General features: G+C 36.0%; 1 protein-coding gene across 1 annotated transcript in view; it reads right to left on the reverse strand.

The window, feature by feature from the left end:
* Positions 1–20,218: 20,218 nt before the first annotated feature.
* The window catches only part of LOC126481681 (lachesin-like), a 62,306-nt gene continuing 61,959 nt past the window's right edge, over positions 20,219–20,565 (reverse strand). Inside the window, exon 5 of the mRNA XM_050105616.1 lies at positions 20,219–20,281. The gene's annotated coding sequence lies outside the window, so the exon portion shown is untranslated. The remainder of the gene's footprint in view (positions 20,282–20,565) is intronic.

The raw sequence follows: 20,565 nt of genomic DNA on the forward strand, positions 1-20,565 counted from the left end.
AACGAATGCATGGAGCACTGTTTGTAAGAATAGGGACAACATGCCAAAACACAGAGGACACAAACAAGGAGAAACTAACAAGATCCTTGCTTTCAAGTGTCACGACAAAATAAATGTGAAGATGTTGCCCATATGCAACACAACAGAAGTAGTTGAAATGGGGAAGACTGACAGAAATACTGGCAAAAATCTCAAGACACCACAGTCTAATGAAAATTACAAAGCAATTGTAGGTGCAGTTGACTGTTGTGACATGTTGCTAAGCTCAGTGTCAGACTGGGAAATGTTTTAGGGAACTAACCCCAAATCCGGATTCATGCATTTTAAACACCCATGCTCCCCACAGGTTGGATACAGTGTGAAAAAAAGCTCTCACAGTGTTGAGCTATCTCTTGTTAGGGAAATTGTAGGAAAATATGCAACAGAATCTAGAAAAGCTGGCTGAGGAATGTGCTCCAAAGATGAGAATCCTCTATGATTTATTGAACCTTTTTCTGGATGTTATTGTGAGTAGGTACTCAAAAGAGCAGTATGTTAGTGTGCTTATGTGTGGTCTGTATAAAACAGAAAATGCACTGGGAAACCTGATACTAATGCAATGCAAAACTTGCAATGAACCATAACATGTTGTACCACGTTCCAAGACTTATCACAGAATGTATGATTGAATTAATTAATACTGAATTAAAAAACAGCCACAAATAATTAATAAAAGACAATATAATATAGATCTTTCTAACTTCGCTAATGCTGATTCCAGGCCAAGATCAAAATGAAGGATGGAAAGTACACTACTGGCCATTAAAATTGCTACACCATGAAGATGACGTGCTACAGACGTGAAATTTAACCGACAGGAAGAACATGCTGTGATATGCAAATTATTAGCTTTTCAGAGCATTCACGCCAGGCTGGCGCTGCTAGCAACACCTACAATGGTGTTGACATGAGGAAAGTTTCAAACCAATTTCTCATACACAAACAGAAGTTGGCCGGCGTTCCCTGGTGAAACGTTGTGATGCCTCATGTAAGGAGGAGAAATGAGTACCATCACGTTTCCGACTTTGATAAAGGTCGGATTGTAGCCTATAGCGATTGTGGTTTATTGTGACATTGCTGCTCGCGTTGGTCGAGATCCAATGACTGTTAGCAGAATATGGAATCGGTGGGTTCAGGAGGGTAATACGGAATGCTGTGCTGGATCCCAACAGCCTCATATCACTAGCAGTCGAGATGACAGGCATCTTATCCTCGTGGCTGTAACAGATCGTGCAGCCATGTCTCGATCCGTGAGTCAACAGATGGGGATGTTTGCAAGACAACAACCATCTGCACGAGCAGTTCAACGACGTCTGCAGCAGCGAGACTATCAGCTTGGTGACCATGGTTGCGGTTACCCTTGATGCTGCATCACAGACAGGAGCGCCTGTGATGGTGTACTCAATGATGAGCCTGGGTGCACTAATGGCAAAACGTCACTTTTTCGGATGGATCCAGGTTCTGTTTACAGCATCATGATGGTTGCATCCGTGTTTGGCGGCATCGTGGTGAACGCACATTGGAAGCGTGTAATCGTCATCGCCATACTGGCGTATCACCCGGTGTGATGGTATGGGGTGCCATTAGTTACATGTCTCGCTCACCTCTTGTTTGCATTGACAGCACTTTGAACAGTGCTCATTACATTTCAGATGTGTTGCGACCCGTGGCTCTACCTTTCATTTGATCCCTGCGAAACCCTACATTTCAGCAGGATAATGCACAACCGCATGTTGCAGGTCCTGTACGGGCCCTTCTGGACACAGAAAATGGTTGATTGCTGCCCTGGCCAGCACATTCTCCAGATCTCTCACCAACTGAAATTGTCTGGTCAATGGTGGCCGAGCAACTGGCTCGTCACAATACGCCAGTCACTACTCTTGATGAACTGTGGTATCATGTTGAAGCTGGATGGGCAGCTGTACATGTACACACCATCCAAACTCTGTTTGACTCAATGCCCAGGTGTATCAAGTCCATTATTATGGCCAGAGGTGGTTGTTCTTGGTACTGATTTATCACGATCTATGCGTCCAAATTTTGTGAAAATGTAATCACATGTTAATTCTAGAATAATTTGTCCAATGAATACCTGTTTATCATCTGTATTTCTTCTAGTTGTAGCAGTTTTAATGGCCAGTAGTGTAGTTACAATGAGTGTAAAAACTATTCACACAGTTCATATGAAGTAGTTAACTGGCAAAAGACTGGCTATGTGTTTCAGGTGTTACAATACCTATTCTGTGCATGATGTAAACACACAAGGTTAATTTTGAAAGTTAAACAAAAGCTATACATATTCATCACTTTACAATGTGTTTTTTTATTCCAAAATGTCAAGAGCAATTATATTCTAGTATCTTGATTTTTTTGCCATGAGAGTTGCCTAAGGATGTAAACAAAGACTGAAAATGGATACTGAGTTTTGTAAAAGTGTTTGGAGCAACTCTTCAAATGAAGAATTATGCCATCAAGAAAGAAATATGGTGTTTCAGATGATGCTACATGTCTTTTGTATAGCAATATTCTTCTTCTTCTTCGCAGATTTCTTGAAAAACATTGTAAAGTTTCCACCTTGGCTACATCTTACATGAATTTATTTTGCTGAAACTTGTACAATTAGGCAACTTTGGCCTTACGGGCCATTTTTAAGTGTTGCAGTTCCTAACATGCAATTATTATCTGATTATTTCACAACAGTCACAACAGTTCTGAAAGTGACAATATAATGAACAGGCATTAAACATAAAAACAGAATGTTTACTGAGAGCAGTTACAGCCATTCTTGAAACTATTGTCATGTAATAAGTCACAGTATGTGCTCACTTGTGTTGTTGTACACCAGCTACATTATGTAACTACATAGCACACATAAGACCAATAAAACAGAAATTATATATATTCACCTACTTAGAATACACTAAAATTATCCCACATAATGTAGACAATCACATTGTGTATCATAATTTTTGTTCATGAAAGTTGCCTAGGAGTTTAAAAAAGATTTAAAATACATATCACATATTGTAGAAATATTCAAATGCTTAAAGAATCAAAGTCTGAAGCATCTCTCCAGATGAATTAGGATGCTGGCATGAGACAGATTTGATTTTTCATCTGCAACAATATATGTTCCACGTATAAAGCAAACGGACTGCATACAAAACATCTGTTCATAAAAAATTACACAGATTCATCTCCATTAAGATTTGATAATATTATTTTGATGTAAGGGAAAGATTCTGTACTTGAAAACATTGATTTATTGCGTTGTAGTTTCCCTGAGGACAATTTATTTTATTTATTTATTCAAAACATGTCCGGGTGCATCAAAAGTGTCTTCCAGTGAGCACTTCATTTCCCTTGTACTCTTTTTGTGAATTAATTACTATTCAAACATGCACCAAGAGCAGAGACAAACTGGAGAGACTGGATGCAAGGATTGTACAGCGTGCAGCTGGCAAGATCAATTGAGATATTCAGAATAGTGCCAGGAGGCCTGTGCATGTGATTCAGCAGGCGGAAAGCCGTCCCCAGCAGAGAGTCCATACACAGGCTTACATGATAATGACACATCAAAGGGTACTGAATGAGGCAAACATATCTGTGGCAGTGAAATGGTTTATGAGCACTGCATGAGATTTGTATGTGGTTCTTAACCTCCTGTTCCACGTAACATGGAACAGTGGTTATTGAGGAATATTTAGTGCTGTCAACAGACACTTATAAAAAGTAAAACTGATGGCACGAAACTAGCTTTCAAAACTATTACTTCATTCCTCAGGAAGGAGAGATGTATGGGTTGGCGAAGGTTGCAAAGGAAGAGCATGTCACTCAGACACTTTTCAACCTGTACTGAGGATGAGGGTACAAGATAAACATTGTGTTCCTTGAAATTAAAGTTGTAAGTTGTGAGTATATTATATTTCTGTGTTTATTTCTACAATAGATGATCATGCAGATGAGGGCGGATACCATGGAAATAACTATGACAAGCTATACAATAATGTAAAGAACCTAACATTCTAGAAAATAAGAAAGTTTGGCACAAAGGTGCTGAAACGTGTGTTGGTTTATATGAAAAAGAACAGCTGTTTGCACAAGGGGCATATCTTCAAATGCAGTGAGGTCCAGTATCTCCACCTGCTACCACTACACTCCTCAAATAACATTTCTTTCTTTTCTGTTAACTATTATACATGTAATGCACATACTACGAGCATACGAAATCATTAAATTCTTATTTGTGTGGTATTTCACTAAACTTTATTATTCAATGTGTAGTTTTCTAACCACTACAAAATTGTTAAAGCTTTCATGGCCACTTGTTGAAAACTGCCTATTGGCTTCTATCTAGAGTTCTTTTTCTGACATTTTGCCAGCACGAGTGGCTGGCATTGTCATAGTTTCACCCTCCATTGCTGATGGTGGACTGGAGCCAAACTTACGGCCGCAGACTACATGATCCTGGTGTGCCAATGTCCAAGAGGTTCTCCACGGTCTTTTCTTGCATGGGTACGTATTTACTCGAATCTAAGCCGCAGTAGTTTGGTTCGTGTCGTAAGCATAGCAGTTAAGCTTTACCAGGTAGCCATTGCTATGCGTCAGGTGCTCCATTCGTATTTATACGGGTACCCTTCCTTTTTCACGTGCTTCGTCTGGTTTGAATTGTTTGCTTATTTTCCTTTGATCTGATAAGTATCGTTCCTTTTGTTATAGGTGTTTATGTCACACTAAGCTGAAAACGCATTACTGTACTGTGTCGTGCATTGTTTGTCGCATGACGATAATGAGTGTTTACGACCTGCCGCTGCTCCCGACACGGCTTGCTTTTGTACGCGCTACCGCTGCTTACAATTTTAAAAAAAATAAGAGAGGAATCGTCTCATTAGCGAAATTTTTCTCCATTTGAAAATCTTTGCAGGCGCCTGTTTAGTACATTACATTCTGCACAGAAATTAGAGTCAGCTTAGATTTAAAAATCTAGTCAATTGCCGTGCTTCATTTCTGACTGTTTCACTATTAGGCATAAGAATAATATGAATATAAACATGACATGATATGTATATTCTTCCGCGTTTGCTGTTGTCTCACTCAAGTTTTGTAGTTTATTAGGCAGACAGGAATTAAATGAGATAGCAGCAAACATGAAACAATACACGGCAAAATGTTTATATTCGTATTATTCTTATGGTGAAGAGAATACTGCATATGATTCACAATTCATAAAAGTTCCTATTAGCATATTAGCAACCATCTCTTCTCACAGGTAGGAAAAAATTCAGAACGTAGAGTTGGCCATATTGACAAACATCCCAAACAGTCTTGTCAGTCGGATTTTCATAGTACATTGAAATGCTGCTACATTCGAAGATTAACAATACGGAATTTGTATTTACTTCGTTGGATAATGTATGAAAATGCAGTGGTCAAAACTCAGGGCGGAGAAAAAAGCTCGTCTTCCACCCTTTTTTTTTAAAAATTTATTTACTGACGCAGAGGTTTTGGCGCCAGTATTTATCTTTGTGCCTACAAAGCATGCACCGAGCGAGGTGGCGCAGTGGTTAGACACTGGACTCGCATTCGGAAGGAGGACGGTTCAATCCCGCGTCCGGCCATCCTGATTTAGGTTTTCCATGTTTTCCCTAAATCACTCCAGGTAAATGCCGGGATGGTTCCTCAGAAAGGGCACGGCCGACTTCCTTCCCCATCCTTCCCTAATCAGATGAGACCGATGACCACGCTGTCTGGTCTCCTTCCCCAAAACCAACCAACCAACCAACAAAGCATGCCTGTGTAGCGCTACTTATATTCGACGGCAGAAGTTAGTTGTGGCGGCACCTACCAACATTTTGCAGAACTTCCACTTGCTTTGCACTCGATTCTAAGCCACAGGCGGTTTTTTGGATTACAAAAACCGGAAAAAAAGTGCGACTTAGATTCGAGTAAATACGGTAGTTGGAGAAATCAGCTGCAGCAGAGCAAGCACACTGCGAGACTGACCATGTAGTAAAATTTGACAACATGGAAGTACTGGCTGTACCGAAGAACTATCACACCCACTTGTTCACAGAAGCTATAGAAATACACAAACACAAGAATGGCTTCAACAAGAAAGAAAAAAGCTGCAAGGTAAACAGATCCTGGCTTCCCATGCTGCAGCAAATAACTGCTGCAGGTAGCAAGAGAACCACACCAGAAATGACCATGGAGAAGCCCTTGGACATTGGTGCATCAGGTACATACAGGCTGCTGTTGTGAGCTAGCTTCAGTCCACCACCAGCAATGGAGGGTGACACTTGGACAATGCCAGCAACTTGTTCTGGCGAAATGTCAAAAAAATCATTAGACAAATGTCAGCCGAAGAACCTGAGACAAGCCAAGAGGCACTTTTTCTAACCACTGATGACAACAACAGAATTAGTTTTTGAAGAAAAATTTTCTTTTATGAAATATTCTAAATTTATGCTCAACTAAAATTGTGTGCTCTTCAAAAATTGACCTTGCTAAGAACTAACTGTTTTAAGAGTGACATGTTAAATGAAAGCCCTCATTCTCTGCTTAGCAACGAACATTTTCCTCTTTCCAGAAACTGTAATTAAGGAGTGCTAGTATTCAAAATTATTGTATATTTCAATGTTCAAATCTTAAAATGTAATCTTGTCAAAATTTTGGGTCAAAGTTTTGTAGCTCTGATTTTTATGATTACAAATGTGTATAACTTTCCTAGAATAACATGTTAGCTTGTGAAACATTCAAATCAGAAAATTTAAGTTTCCAGAAAATTCTTGGTGGTCTCTGGAATTCCAAGAGCACATTAAAACTTCTCTCTCATAAAATAGTACCTATATCTTTCACCTTTTTTTTTAAATTACGGAGCTTATAATTAAAACAAAATTACTTCATTGTCTAATATGTGTATGTATTACCTACTTTTCCTGTCTTATTTATTATTAATGACAATGTAATTACTGTGCTTTTATGTTACACACAAATTCACAGTAAGCTGATGGTGAACATTCAGTCAGCACAGACATTTGTTATTACTATGTATGTGGCGAGCATTCAGTCACTACAAAACTATGTCATCCAGTTTGTTAGTCAGTTGGGCTTGAACACATGAAATGTTATTATCTGTGTTGCCACTTGTGAATTGTTGTTGACCACTAACACACTATGTGAGTTGCTGACCCCTGTTATAGCACCTGTCATAATGACTACTTAAAAAGCTGATACTCATGCAGAGTGCATACACGGGCAAGAAGGAAGGGTTCCTGGATTTTTCTCCAACATCCAAGTTAAAAATACACTTTACCCATGTTAAGTGACAAGGAACTTTCTGCTTAGAGCTGTAAACTGGTCAATCCTTCAAAGGGTAAAGGTTTTATGCACTGCTGTAGAACTTCCTGGCACTTTAGGAAACAAAACACAACAAAAAACAATGCATTTTGCAAAGATCTATGGTACACAGCACATTGAACACTGCTTGTTTTTGTATTATGAAAGTATAAATATGAATTCCACCAAATACAGCAAGGTAGCTTCTAAAGCACTGAAATTGACATTGCACCGCATGTTTCGCTTTTGTCAGCCAGTTGTAGCTCATGTAATGTGATCTCGCCAGACAATGATGGCAGATATTCAGAACATAGGACAAGTGATGCAGTCAGTCAATAGCAACACCAATGCTAAGTAATGTGAACACACAAACAGGGAAAATTAATGGTTTAAATTAATATAGATACAGTACAGCTTGAAAAAACCTACGCTTCCACATATGATATTGGACTTCAAAAAATTTTTGCTGTTTTTTCTGAGGGTGTGGTTCAGCAGGCTCCTAAGAGCACAGCTTAAATTGCAGTAGCTGAATATTTCTGACAAGCATGATTGTAAATTTCACTGCTGTGCTCAGAACATTTCAAGTGTTATCTGGCTGAATAAATATTGTGTCGAGAACTTTGGCTATTCCATAGAAAAGGCAGTTACACTAAAATTGCTAGAGAACCCAACTTGAACATTTCTTTTGTTTTGATGGATGATTATGCTTCCTGCCATTGTTATTGCATAATTTGTAATCTATGAATGAACTAAAATAAATACGAAAAATTAACCTTGAACCTTGGTCTTTTTTGGCGTGTGCTACCCTTTAAGACTCATCAAATGCAAATGTGCCAGTAAAATTCTAAATAACGACATAAGTGACTGGTCTTCTGGGCCTATGAAGTGGCTGAATTAAAGACAAACACATTGTGATTTAAGAAATTCATTGCACATTCTCACACATAATGTAATTCATCTTCTGTAAAAGGAAAGTTTCTTTGAAAGTATCACTATTCAAACCACCATTCACAATATTTTCCCACAACCTGTAAGGTAAGTAAACTGTTGTTATGTCACACTCATCAAAAGCAGTTTCTTGTTACAAAGGATTGCATAGTCTTTGTCCCAAAGCCTTTGAAACATGTTGCTGTCATCTCACACTTGGGTGTGCACTGTGTTTTGTTGTCTGTATGGTCAATTTTCTTTGCAATTGTAGTTTTATTTTGGTGTTATTCTCTTGTTTATGTTGTATTGTTGCAGTGTTATTTTGCAGTAGCAGGCTAAAGTAAAATTCTTTGTTAGGGTGTCACTTCTTACCAGTCAAAATTACATAACTTTAACTGAAAACTAAAACAATGAAAAATTCCCTCCTTTTTTCTCAGATTTCCCATTTCTCCTGGAGCGATACACCCTGTTATGTGTTTAACCCTTTCACAACCCTTGACTGCAAATGTGTATATTAAATTTTACTGTGCCTTAGCTGTAACAGAGGTATTTTTTGTCAATGGAAACCTAGGGTACACATTTGTAACTTTCTAACCTTTTCATCATGCACAAGAACTGCCAACTGTTGGGTGTCACTATGAAAATATCAGCAAATCAATGTTGGAGTGTGCACCAGCTATGAGCAGCAGAATACACAGATGTGATTGGTTCATTGTGTTCCACTATATAATGGAATATTGTTATTGTTAGTTTGTGTGGTAATTATTCAATGACCATTTTACTATTTATTGCAATAGAGAATATTTCATAATTAGTTGTTTTTAGACCATAAAACAAAGCAAAGTGTACAAAGAATGTTTTGAAAATGAGTACTTACTTTTGTATAAATCTTGCATCTAAAATTATTAAAAGATCATCTAAGAACATTACCACATACGGTAAAGGAAGATTTTCCTTCATCTAGAAAAAGTTCAGGTCTTAAACAGTTAAAGCAATAAACATAAATGAACTAGAAATTAAACATGTCAATGTTGTGATGAATCATAACTTACTGTTTAATTCATCCAATTATCATCAGAGGAAGATTCTTGAAAATTAACATCTATGAGACTGAAACAGACAACATCAAACATGTTAGTAACTTTACAATCTAAATCCCCCATAAACAAAAGCTAGGGTTGCAAGCCAGTGTAAAACAAGGCACCTGTAGTGGATGACACTTCTTAACAATTATTAAGTTCCTTACATGAATAAATCATTACAAAACAGCTCCACTCATATCCAACATAATGAGACAGGTGAAATACCTTCAGAAATCAAGAAGAATGCACAATTCCCTATGCCAAACAAGAGAGGTGTCAACAGGTATATTACTGAGCCTAACTCTAGGACTTTTTTAAGTGACTGTTTATATTCATTAACTCTTATTAAGCTTTTTTTCATAGCTACCTAACCTATGCTTTACCATGATGATGCAATTCCTCAGAGCAAAAAGTAATTGTATTACAAAAAATAGATGTAATGTGTCTCTCTAATAGTCAGAAATCAAGAAACTTGCAGGGGGAAACACACAAACACGCACACACACACACACACACACACACACACACACACACACACAGACAGAAAGAAAAACCTGCAGCAGTCATCACAGCAACAGTTTATATGCAACCATAATAAACATAATTGGCAATTGACTGACATCTCAGTTACATGACTTAGGAAGACTGAAATATACAGATACAGAGTATACAGATACAATTATTTAACATTCTAGTAATGCAAGCACATAGTTTGTCACTGAATGCCTTCCGAAGCAATACTATAAAGATAGCTTCTGCATAGGGACAGACCAGTGTTATTTTATGGCAAAAATCGGTGTTATTTTTGCAGTTGTTGGTATTATTTATCAGTGTTATTTTCTGGCAAGTTTTTTCTATTATCAGTTACCAATTTTTGTCATATTTAACCATTTTTCAATACTGTGTTGAAAATGGAACTATTCCTAAAACAGGGTTGATCAAACACAAGACAAACCTAGAGAAAAATTATTTTAACAAAAAATTTTGACACAAATAATTATTTAAAAACAAATACCAAAGGTAAAAATGAAAATAACAGTATGTTGCAGATATGTTATTGGTAATATGTTTTGCATTTCTTCATGTTGTTCTTGAGCTGTGGGGACCACAAAAGCCGGGGTCTCCTTGGCTCAAGAACGAGCTGAAGATGCGCTAGAAGCATGAAATGTGTCATCAATAAAATAACTGCAACAGAGACTATTATTTCAACTTTTAATATTTGTATACTGTTGTTGCACTTGGCCAGAATGTCGGGGAGTAATGCACATATTTTAAATACAGTGAAAAAAATTATTTATCAATGATGTATCCAGAAGATTAAAAAACTATACAGAACTCCCCCTTTTAGAGGTCCACAATCTATTTTTGACACTTGACAATTTTTCTCACCAACATAAATATTTATGTTAAATGGTTGAAATTTCTTATGGAATAGCAATAATGAAACTTAGAAGAAAATCTTTTAATGGGAAGAAAAATCTTTGCCTTTGCAGCGCTATTGTTAGTAAATTAAATGTCTTGGCTGCATCCCCAAGAGATTTTTCTGTATGAATATCACCAAGAAAGCTTGAAGGTTATTTTTTAAGTATTCCTAAGTAACAAAATATTTATAACATTTACAAAAACTTGGGTTAAAAGTAAGAAAAAATTTAACTTTTTTAATTTTTTTTTTTAATGTTCACTCGCATGTTGCTTGGAAACCAAGTTTATATTATGTTTCAGTACAAGTTTTAAGTTTTAAATTATATTTCCCATCAGTAACACAGTCTTTTAAAATAAAAATACTTTCTTTTAGTTTAGTCTACTATTATTATTTTTTACTAGTCTCTTACTATTATTATTGTTATTTTTTACACATAAATACAACTGGTAGTACTGATGTACTGCATTTTCTGCTGTTTTTACCAAGATCTGGACAAATGCGGTAGAAACAGATAAAGCAGAAATCCAACCTTAAACAAAAGAAGCATACTTCAGAGAAGTAAAGACTACTAAACATTTGAGAAAGTGAGATAACGCAAACTTTTTTAAGAAGAATAAGGCAACAAGCTAACAAAGATAGGGCTACAGTAGCACTAAAGGAAGTACACACTCTGTAGACAGTTTTTCGAATGACAGCATTGTGATTATTTCAATGTTGTCTTCAGACACATTGTGCATTCCTATCTGTCAATACTTTGTTATAGATTGAAAACAGCCTCTTGCTGTCATCATTGGAATATGGGAACCAAACAGATTTTAATGCTGCAGCAGCAAATTCCTGATTGTCAACTGCAGTTTCAACGATATTTGAAAACAATCATATCGGTATTAATTAAAATTTTCATAAGTTAATCATTTCACATAGAAAAATATGCACTCATCCTTGAATACCACAGTGCTATTGGTATTGTACACAATATTGTTTATTCACAGCGATTGGCAGTGAACATATGCAAAACAGTTGTCCTGTCAATGAAATGTCTCTGTAAACTTGACTAATGGCCGTGTTGTATAAAATATATACACATGTAATACAATTGAATTGTGTTTTCAGAAGTGTTCTGTGCTTGTACAGATTTTTAGGCTATCTGAATACTTTTCTTACATTCCAATTGTAGATGCAGGCAGTCGACTCCAAGTACATCAGTGCATGTCATAATTAAGAAAATCCTCCTTACTTGGCTTCACTTCATTTGAATAAAAAGTACTTAATACTGCTACCAGATTTTTTTTTCTTATTTCAAAACATGTATGATAAAAAACACTCATAGCCCGTAATCATCTGAACAGCACTTCTTAACGTAACTTCTACATACAAAAGAGTGAGAAACAAAATCATATACAAAAAAAATGAGTGCCGGTTTTTTCATGTGTCTCCACCTCACTGTGCATTCATAATTAACGTCTTTGCTAACACTTATGGTTGATCAGTGTTTCATTTTTTGTTTTTAATAAATTTTAACTTTGCAATATCCTGGGGGTCTCTCATCAAGTACATACACAACTGCCTCCACACTGTATGTTGACATGGTATGGAGATGTACAGTGTTTTTTTATTGTACATGTTTACATTTGCTGATAGGGATCAATGCCCTTTATTTGTCGGCTTCTCTTCTATTTAATGGAATGGGTATGTCAGCTTATCCTAAGTATGACAAAGTTCTATAAGAAATTAAAAGATTATATACATAATATGACAGTCCACTACATATTTGACTTTAGGATGCTGCCATGTTTTGCGCTTGTGCACTGGCAGATTTGGCAGCAAAGAACTAGTTGCCAATGATCAACCTGTCAGCTACTACCATCACTTGTGCAGGCACTTATTTTCTTAGTGTTGATTTCACATTGAGTGTCACACTCTCACCTGAGTGTCACATATTGAAAAATTGCCGTGGCATTTGTCTTCATTTTTGGTGCAGTGGGTGTGTGCTTATTGTTCAAATCTGACATTGTGGCAGAAGATCTCCATTTTTATGGTCCGGGCGTCATTATTACCCATCGTACTTGCATTTTCAACAGAGAGAACCCTGACTAATAGCATCCGTCGATGAGGTAAGTACTGGCTCGAACAACTACAGTTCACTTATTAATGTGTCAAGTGTTGTGATCCATGATACTTAGAAATTATTTTGTTGCACATGCATGTTCATGTCACCCCACCTGACCATCACCTGTTGAAAGACACATATAGCCATCCAAAAAAAAGAAGTATAAATTGCTTGCCTTTACGGTTCTTCTCCTCAAATGGAGTTAGGTTTCCAATGAAAATTCATACAAGTATTGAATTACGGCAATATACATAACATGACAGCTTATACCTATGGCTGACATTACATCCATCGTTTATACTATGAACATAAATTTCTTAACTTTTAAAATGTCATAAAATTTTCATTCACTGTTACTACAGTTTGTTTGTTACCTTCAACTTATCTTCATTCACTTCACATATACAAATTAATTACATAAAGATTATCATGATACAATACAAGCATATGATACGTTTATGCTTCGTTTTATAAATAGGCTTTTATCACTTATGGGCGGTCATTTCTTCCTTAGGTACAGGAGGAAGAAAAACATTGGAAATAGGACTAAAACATTACACATTGTTGGCCTAACTACACTTAGTGCCACCTCCTTCTGCTTGGAAGGGAAGAAAGGAAATACTCATCTACTGGTTCAAGGATTTATGAGGAAATGTTACTTGTACAGTCATGGACTAGTTGCCAAGGAACTTTTGTCTCATGGAAATAATGTATACTGACTAATCATTTATGTATTATCATGTTGTTTCTTCATGTGCTAGTGCTATTTACTTCAATTCATGTCTAGCTCAGTATGAAATATTCCCATCATAGACTTATCTTCCTCAAATACCTGGAAATGTCATTATTCAAGCTTTCACGTGGCATGATAAAAATTGACAGGCTTTTGTAAAATCTCATGCTGAGATGTTTATGTGTACTCTGCAGTGAATAAGTACTGATGATTGTCACGGAGATACACTGGGATGATGCATATTTCATTTTTCATTTGCTTTATGACCTTTGTATAAATATCCTTATAACTAAATTGTTTACTCGAGGTGCTGCCCGTTTCTTCATTTGGTATCTGCTACTCTCAACATAATTCTCTTCTTCTGTGCCATAACGATGCACTGGTCACTGAAAGAAAAAAACTTGAAACTAACTTAAAATTAATTGCATTATGTAGCTAGGTGGCCACTGTTACACTTGGTCATTGCATCTGTCGGCAGATATTTCCATACTTCGTTTCAATTCATAGACATTCCTTTACTGTTACCCATTATGATCATTTACTCTGCAACGAAAATTATTTGAAATTCCTTATGGGATTTTGTCGTTTGTCCTTAGCTTACATGTCTCATATAATTTTTTATGAAGCTTCCTTTTGCTTGTAAATATTTTGTATGTAGCTTAGTATTTAATTAAATCTCTGTGTACATATATCAATAGGTTCCTTAGTTCTTAGGCAGTAAATGTATTTGTGTAGTATTTCCGTTTACTTTGTATTTAAGTTAAGTACTTGCACATATTGCATTCCTATTTGGTTGCGCTTTCTGCCAGTCTGTTGTGCTTGTGCACAGGTCAATGCCTCCTCTCATTGCTGTTAATTTTATGCCTAAGTGTACAAATCAAAAGAATTACTTATGGCTATACACATTATTTTATCTTAATATACACTCCAGGAGGAAAATTACACTCTTGGTCGAAAGAAAAATTGCTACCTAGCTTCATCATTCTATAAGAGCTTTTATATCTTTGTGAGGGTGGAGACCCTTTTATCTCCCTGTTTACTCATTGACTAATCTGTACGTGCCAGGGTATGGTATTTCTGGAAATTACATATGGTCCTGAATAGAGAAATTGCCACTTCTTATTTTTGATTTAGGGTGTGTCTGTCAAGAGGACTCACTGCCCTTCAAAAAATTGTGTAACACATTTCAGTTTCTTATTATAAATATTCTTTCTATTCTTGGCCCTGTTTTCTAGTGTAACCATAGCTTGTTTGATTTTGTCTTGTAGCGTCATTTCTGTAAAGGTACCTTCGGTATGGGTGACTCCCACTCATTTGTTTGTTTTGTCTGGAACATCAATTAGTTAGGTGTGAAACCTGTTGAAGAATGTGGAAGGATATTGACAATTTGCACTAAAGGAATTACATATGCTACCCATCAGGTGTGTTTGTGAGGGGTGTATATCCTATTAAACTGGTTAAATTCTTGAAAGACTCGTTCTACTGGGCTTGCTTCTGGGTAAAAAAAGTTTACTAATACGTGCCTTATGTCCTGTGAGGTCATAAATTGTTTCCACCTTTGGTTTACCCACTCTTCTCAAATAGTTTCCCTCAATTCTTACTAGGATATTTGTGGCTGTTGCCTTTTCAATGCCATACATTTTGATATGTTTTGAGAAAATGTCATATAGTGCTACTGTGTATCTTACTCCTCCTTTACTTCTTGGCTATGGACCAGCTATGTCCAGGAGTAGTACATCTAGAGGATTTTTTGTGAGTATTGGGTGTAGCTCAGTACACTAGAACACATTGGACTGTTTTGATTTTCAACATATTTTCTTAATACCTGTAGGACTCACCTTCTCAAATTTGGAAAATAAAAAAATGCTGCAATTTTTCAGTACATCTGCCTACTCCAAATGACCCCACGCTCCATGTGTGCGCCTTATAAATTCGTCGATATAATCTTCGGGAATACACACACACCATTTATCAGATTTTTCATGTTTCCTATGAAACAAAACACCCTTGTACTCCTTATACCATTTACTTACCTTTCCACCTTCATTCTGCTTAAGATTTTTGCATGACTTTCCTCCATCTGTGATCTTGCTGTTGTATAATTTTCATTTGCTTATAAGACGTAGGGTAACCAGACGGTTGTGTTGTACCTTGCATTAATAATGTTCTGAGTTCTGCATCCTGCTCTGTTAATTCACCAAATTCCTCGAAACCTTGTGGTAACCTAGACAATGCATCTGCAATAACATTCTGACTTCCTTTAATATAAATTATCTTGAAATTGAATTCTTTTAATTATAGACACCATCTAACTAATCTATGGTGCAATAGTTTATATGTTAAAAGAAATGAAAGTGACTGATGGTCACAGTAAACTTTGGTATTCTTGCTCCACAAAAAAATATTCAAACTTTATAAATGCCCATATTACAGATAAGCTTTCCAATTCTCACACAGAGTAAGTTTTTTCCGATTTTGATAATGTGCAACTAGCAAAATTGATGACCTTGGGTACTTCCTTACCTCCTCCTTCTCTGGAACAAGCATGCCCCTAGCACCTGAGATGAGTCATCTGTGCAAAGACCAAAATCCTTGAACATATCAGAGTGGCTACAAACATTTGCATTGTTTAATGCCTGCTTAATGTTACTGAAGTTCTCTTGACACTTATCAACCCATAACCAAGGCCTATTTTTTTCGTAACAAGTTGAGCAATGCATCACTGTTCATCAGTTGCTGTGGTACGAATTTATGGAAGAGAGCGGGAAAAAAAATGCAAGTCCCAAAAAAGCTTTTAGTTGGTTTTTATTCCTTCGAGCTGGACAGTTGCATATAGTATCAATTTCTTTTGGGTCAGGTAATATACCTTGTTTGACACAACATGTCCTAAAAATTTGACTTGCTCCCTATCAAAACTAGACTTTTGTTAAATTGGCTGGAACTCCGTAATCTGCAAATCGTTGAAGCACCTGTTCAATGAGCCTGATATGTTCTAACAAAGTGGATGTGGCTTTAGCAGGTCGTTTACATGAACTGTAACTCCGGTTGGTAATTGGTCAGGCATTGTGGGTATTTTGACATTTAGCACTCTACAACTGACACTGGTACCTGTTTCATCTTGACTAATGATATCACTCAGATTTTCACTGATCTTCTCTCTCTCCTTCTTAGACATTCTGAGTCAACTTCTAATGTTGCTACTCTTCAAGTAAGCGCTTCTCCAGCTTGAGGTACACTTTCATAGTCTTTTTTTAGTTTATTAACTACAGTGGTTACCTTTTTTTACTGTCGAACACAGCTGCTTTTGTGTGGCTTCAATATTTATGTTTGTGTCTGTGATTTTCTTTATCTGTTGCTCTACTAGATCATGATGGTCGTTAAAATAATCTACCTTCTGTCTTAACTCTGTAATATTATCATTAATTTCAGAAAATACTTCATGCTTTACTTGTTTTTTATATCATTTAATTTTCTGCAATTTCAGTGAGAAAGTTTCTGGCTAAGTCATCAAACTTCTGTGAGACCGTGTCTTGCAAATCCTTAAATACTTGCTTTTCTTCTTGTTTCATTGTATTTAGATCTCGTGTAACGGCATTTTGTTGCTGTTTTACCATGTTCATATCTTATTTCATATGACTGAAATTTCTATTGATACTATCTAATTTTGTGCTTATGTTAGATAATAACTGCCATAGCAGTGCATCAGTTGTACTAATGTGGTTGCTATCAGCTGTACTTTCCAAATTAATGTTTGAGTTGTGACCAAGTGGTGTTTGTAAAGTGTTGTGAAAATTCATATTCGAATTGCTCTCCAGTGTTTTATTCATGAGCAGTATGTCGCTCTGGGAGATGCGTGATATTGTCTCCTCAGTTGCAAACAGTGTGTCGTCACAGTTATTCTGCTGTGGAGCATTGCTATCATTTGTCACACCTGCGACACTCATCTCTGACCTTACTTGATTTCACTTCTCTTGAATAATAAATACTTAATTCTGGTATAAAAATTTTTTCTTATTTCAAAACATGTACGATACAAAACTCTCAGAGCCCATAATCTTCTGAGTGCCACTTCTTAAGAGAGCTTCAACATACAAGAGAGTGAGAAACAAAATCATGTATAAAAAAAGAATGCTGTTTTTTTCATTTGAGTAGGCCTTACTGTGCATTCATACTTATGTTTGTTATGTGTTTTATTTTTTGTTTCTGTTAAATTTTAACTTTACAATATCATGGGTGTCCTTCATCATGAACCTACACAAGGCTAACAACACAAGCATGCACAATATTAACATGGCTTGTGTGCTATTACGAAGTACACCTTTTTCCTTGTTTGGATGATTTGAGAATGAGTTCTGATACATGAGAACGGTCTTCAATTAAACAAAAGTAACTGAATTTTGCAACTTTGGCTGTTTTCTGCACCAAACTGGTTGCTGTCCTGTTATTAATCCAGCTTGCTAGAAAACTAAGAAGATGAATTTTATAACTGCTTGTTTCCATTGCAGACATTAACGCTGTTCTGTAAGATACTTGCCTCACCAATCATTCAGAACTCTCATCACATATTCGGAAATAAACATACAAATATTTATTTCATTCTTTGATCTCTAATGAGACGGAAATGTTAACATCATTTATTGCAGAACATACTTGTGTTATGCTTTCCAATTTTTTCCTTCACTTTTACTGTAAAAAGTGGTAGAGTCATAAGTTCAACGATTGATGATGGAGTTGGAAGTTTTCGCACTCGCCTTCTTCCAAATACTTGCATTACATTCGTAACAAAAGAGCCAGACTGTGTTGACAACACTACGATGAAGAAAAATATATATTAGCATGCAGTGGGACACAAACCTACATCCATTCATATAGTAATCCATGAAACTATTTGATAAGTTATGGCTTACTCATTTGGCTACTGTCACAAGTCTCAATGATCAAATTTCTTCAAGCCGTTTATCATTACTTCATTATTAACTGCATTTAATGGGCAGGGTGATGTGTTAGTGATAGGTTTTAATTGCACCACTGCTTTTAAACAGCATACTACAGCACATACATTACAATAGAAGTAAATAATCGAATTTCACCCAATAGTTGTTTGTACATGCTCGTGAAAGTTTATAGTCTAAAGGCCACGAGTACCATGACAATTGCAAAAAGTAGTACAACAGCTGAACACAGAACATTTCAACATTAAATGTCACTGACATCATTAGATTTACAAATCTTCTTATGAGGACACAGAGAAATTTTGTTGAAAAATGCCAATTTTACATTACTTCATTAAAAACTGCCAAATTCGCATTACTTCTTTAAAAACTGCTGAATTCACATTGTTTCCTTAAAAACCACCAAATTCATCTTATTTGTCAAGTATTTTCCTTTCCGTAGTTATGCAAAAGTCATTCCACATTATAGCATAATTTAAAACACATGATACAAGTTATGTTTTCTATTAGAGCTGCTGTAAGCCCATTTCTTAATATTATCAATACATTTTCTTTCTGTTAATTTTATAGTGCTGTGCTATAAACCATAACTTTACTCTTAATGTGTGTGTTGTCTAGCACTGAACTGAGCCATGCAAATATGTTTCATGGTTATTGCATATGTTGCACACAGATCTTAAATTAATATGTTGTTGACATAGATAACTTATCAAGCAGATAAGCTTTGTACATTTGTGTATACATATAATGAAGGCTTCTTTTACTATGTGTAATCAATGTGAACATCAACAGAAGGTACAATGCTCAAAGATGGACAAATAAAAAAAAAATAGATCTTTGTACAATTAATCCTCAACCTGTTTACTATGAACAATTTGGAAGTTTATTCCATAATAACGCATCAGTGATGACTGAAGCTATCTGTTTATTTTCCATACAGTGTGTTAATAATTCAGTGAATAGGGATATAAGTTGCTAATAATACAACAGCAAGAAAATCATACAGATTGAGTCTACATAACTTTCTGTACAATATTCTACACAGCTAGAGGGAAACTGATTCTTAGTCATCTTGTACATGAAACACACATCTAAATATTTCTTCAATTGGTGAGGTGCGAATGTTTACACCACAATAAATGAAATTCTGGAGACAATGTGGGAAGGTTGTAAACTGTACAGCAAGTACACAGTGATTCTCAAGTCATGTAAACTTTAACTAAAATATCTTACATAATGGACAACCTCTGATTTGTGACTACAAGAGAGAAGCTATTCACTGATGATGTGCAGTGCTTCTCTCTGGACTTTGCAAATAAGCTACAAATGAAATAAAGTAATTCATCCTGCTGTTAACTATCTGACTAGATGGACGTGTATTGAATATTGTATGACACTGACGGGGAATTGATTTTTAAAAAAGTCAGCCATTTCATGTATTTTGGAAATTCTAAAAGTTTGTGAATGGAAAAAGTCAAAATAAGTTAAATACAAATGCTAATTACTGATGCATAAGAAGAGTATGGAAAATTACATAATTATTTAATTTGAAAAGGTTTTCCTGGGACTGGTAATTCTACCGAACTCCAATCTTGTGTTGTGTCATTGCATAGACAACTTCCGGACGTTCTGTTGCACAGCAAAAGAACAATTTCGCTGAGTTTCAGAGGGCAATTACTGGAAGGAAGTGCCATTTAATAAGTGCACTGATATATACACAGACATTACCTGAATACTTTGAACATAATCTTTGATGTTGCCAGAAAATTCCAGATAACATTAAACAAATAACTTCAATTAAATTCTAAAGAACAAATTAAACATAGCAATTTGTGTATAAGAAGTGTTGACTTCTTTGGACAGGACTTAGCAATACCTAATTGTGTGTGTGTGTGTGTGTGCGTAAATGTGTGTGTGTTTTCACCTACTACACCCCTGTGCCAGTTCAGTCAAGCAGACGT

This window comes from Schistocerca serialis, chromosome 5, assembly GCF_023864345.2.
Source record: "Schistocerca serialis cubense isolate TAMUIC-IGC-003099 chromosome 5, iqSchSeri2.2, whole genome shotgun sequence".
Lineage (NCBI taxonomy): Eukaryota > Metazoa > Arthropoda > Insecta > Orthoptera > Acrididae > Schistocerca > Schistocerca serialis.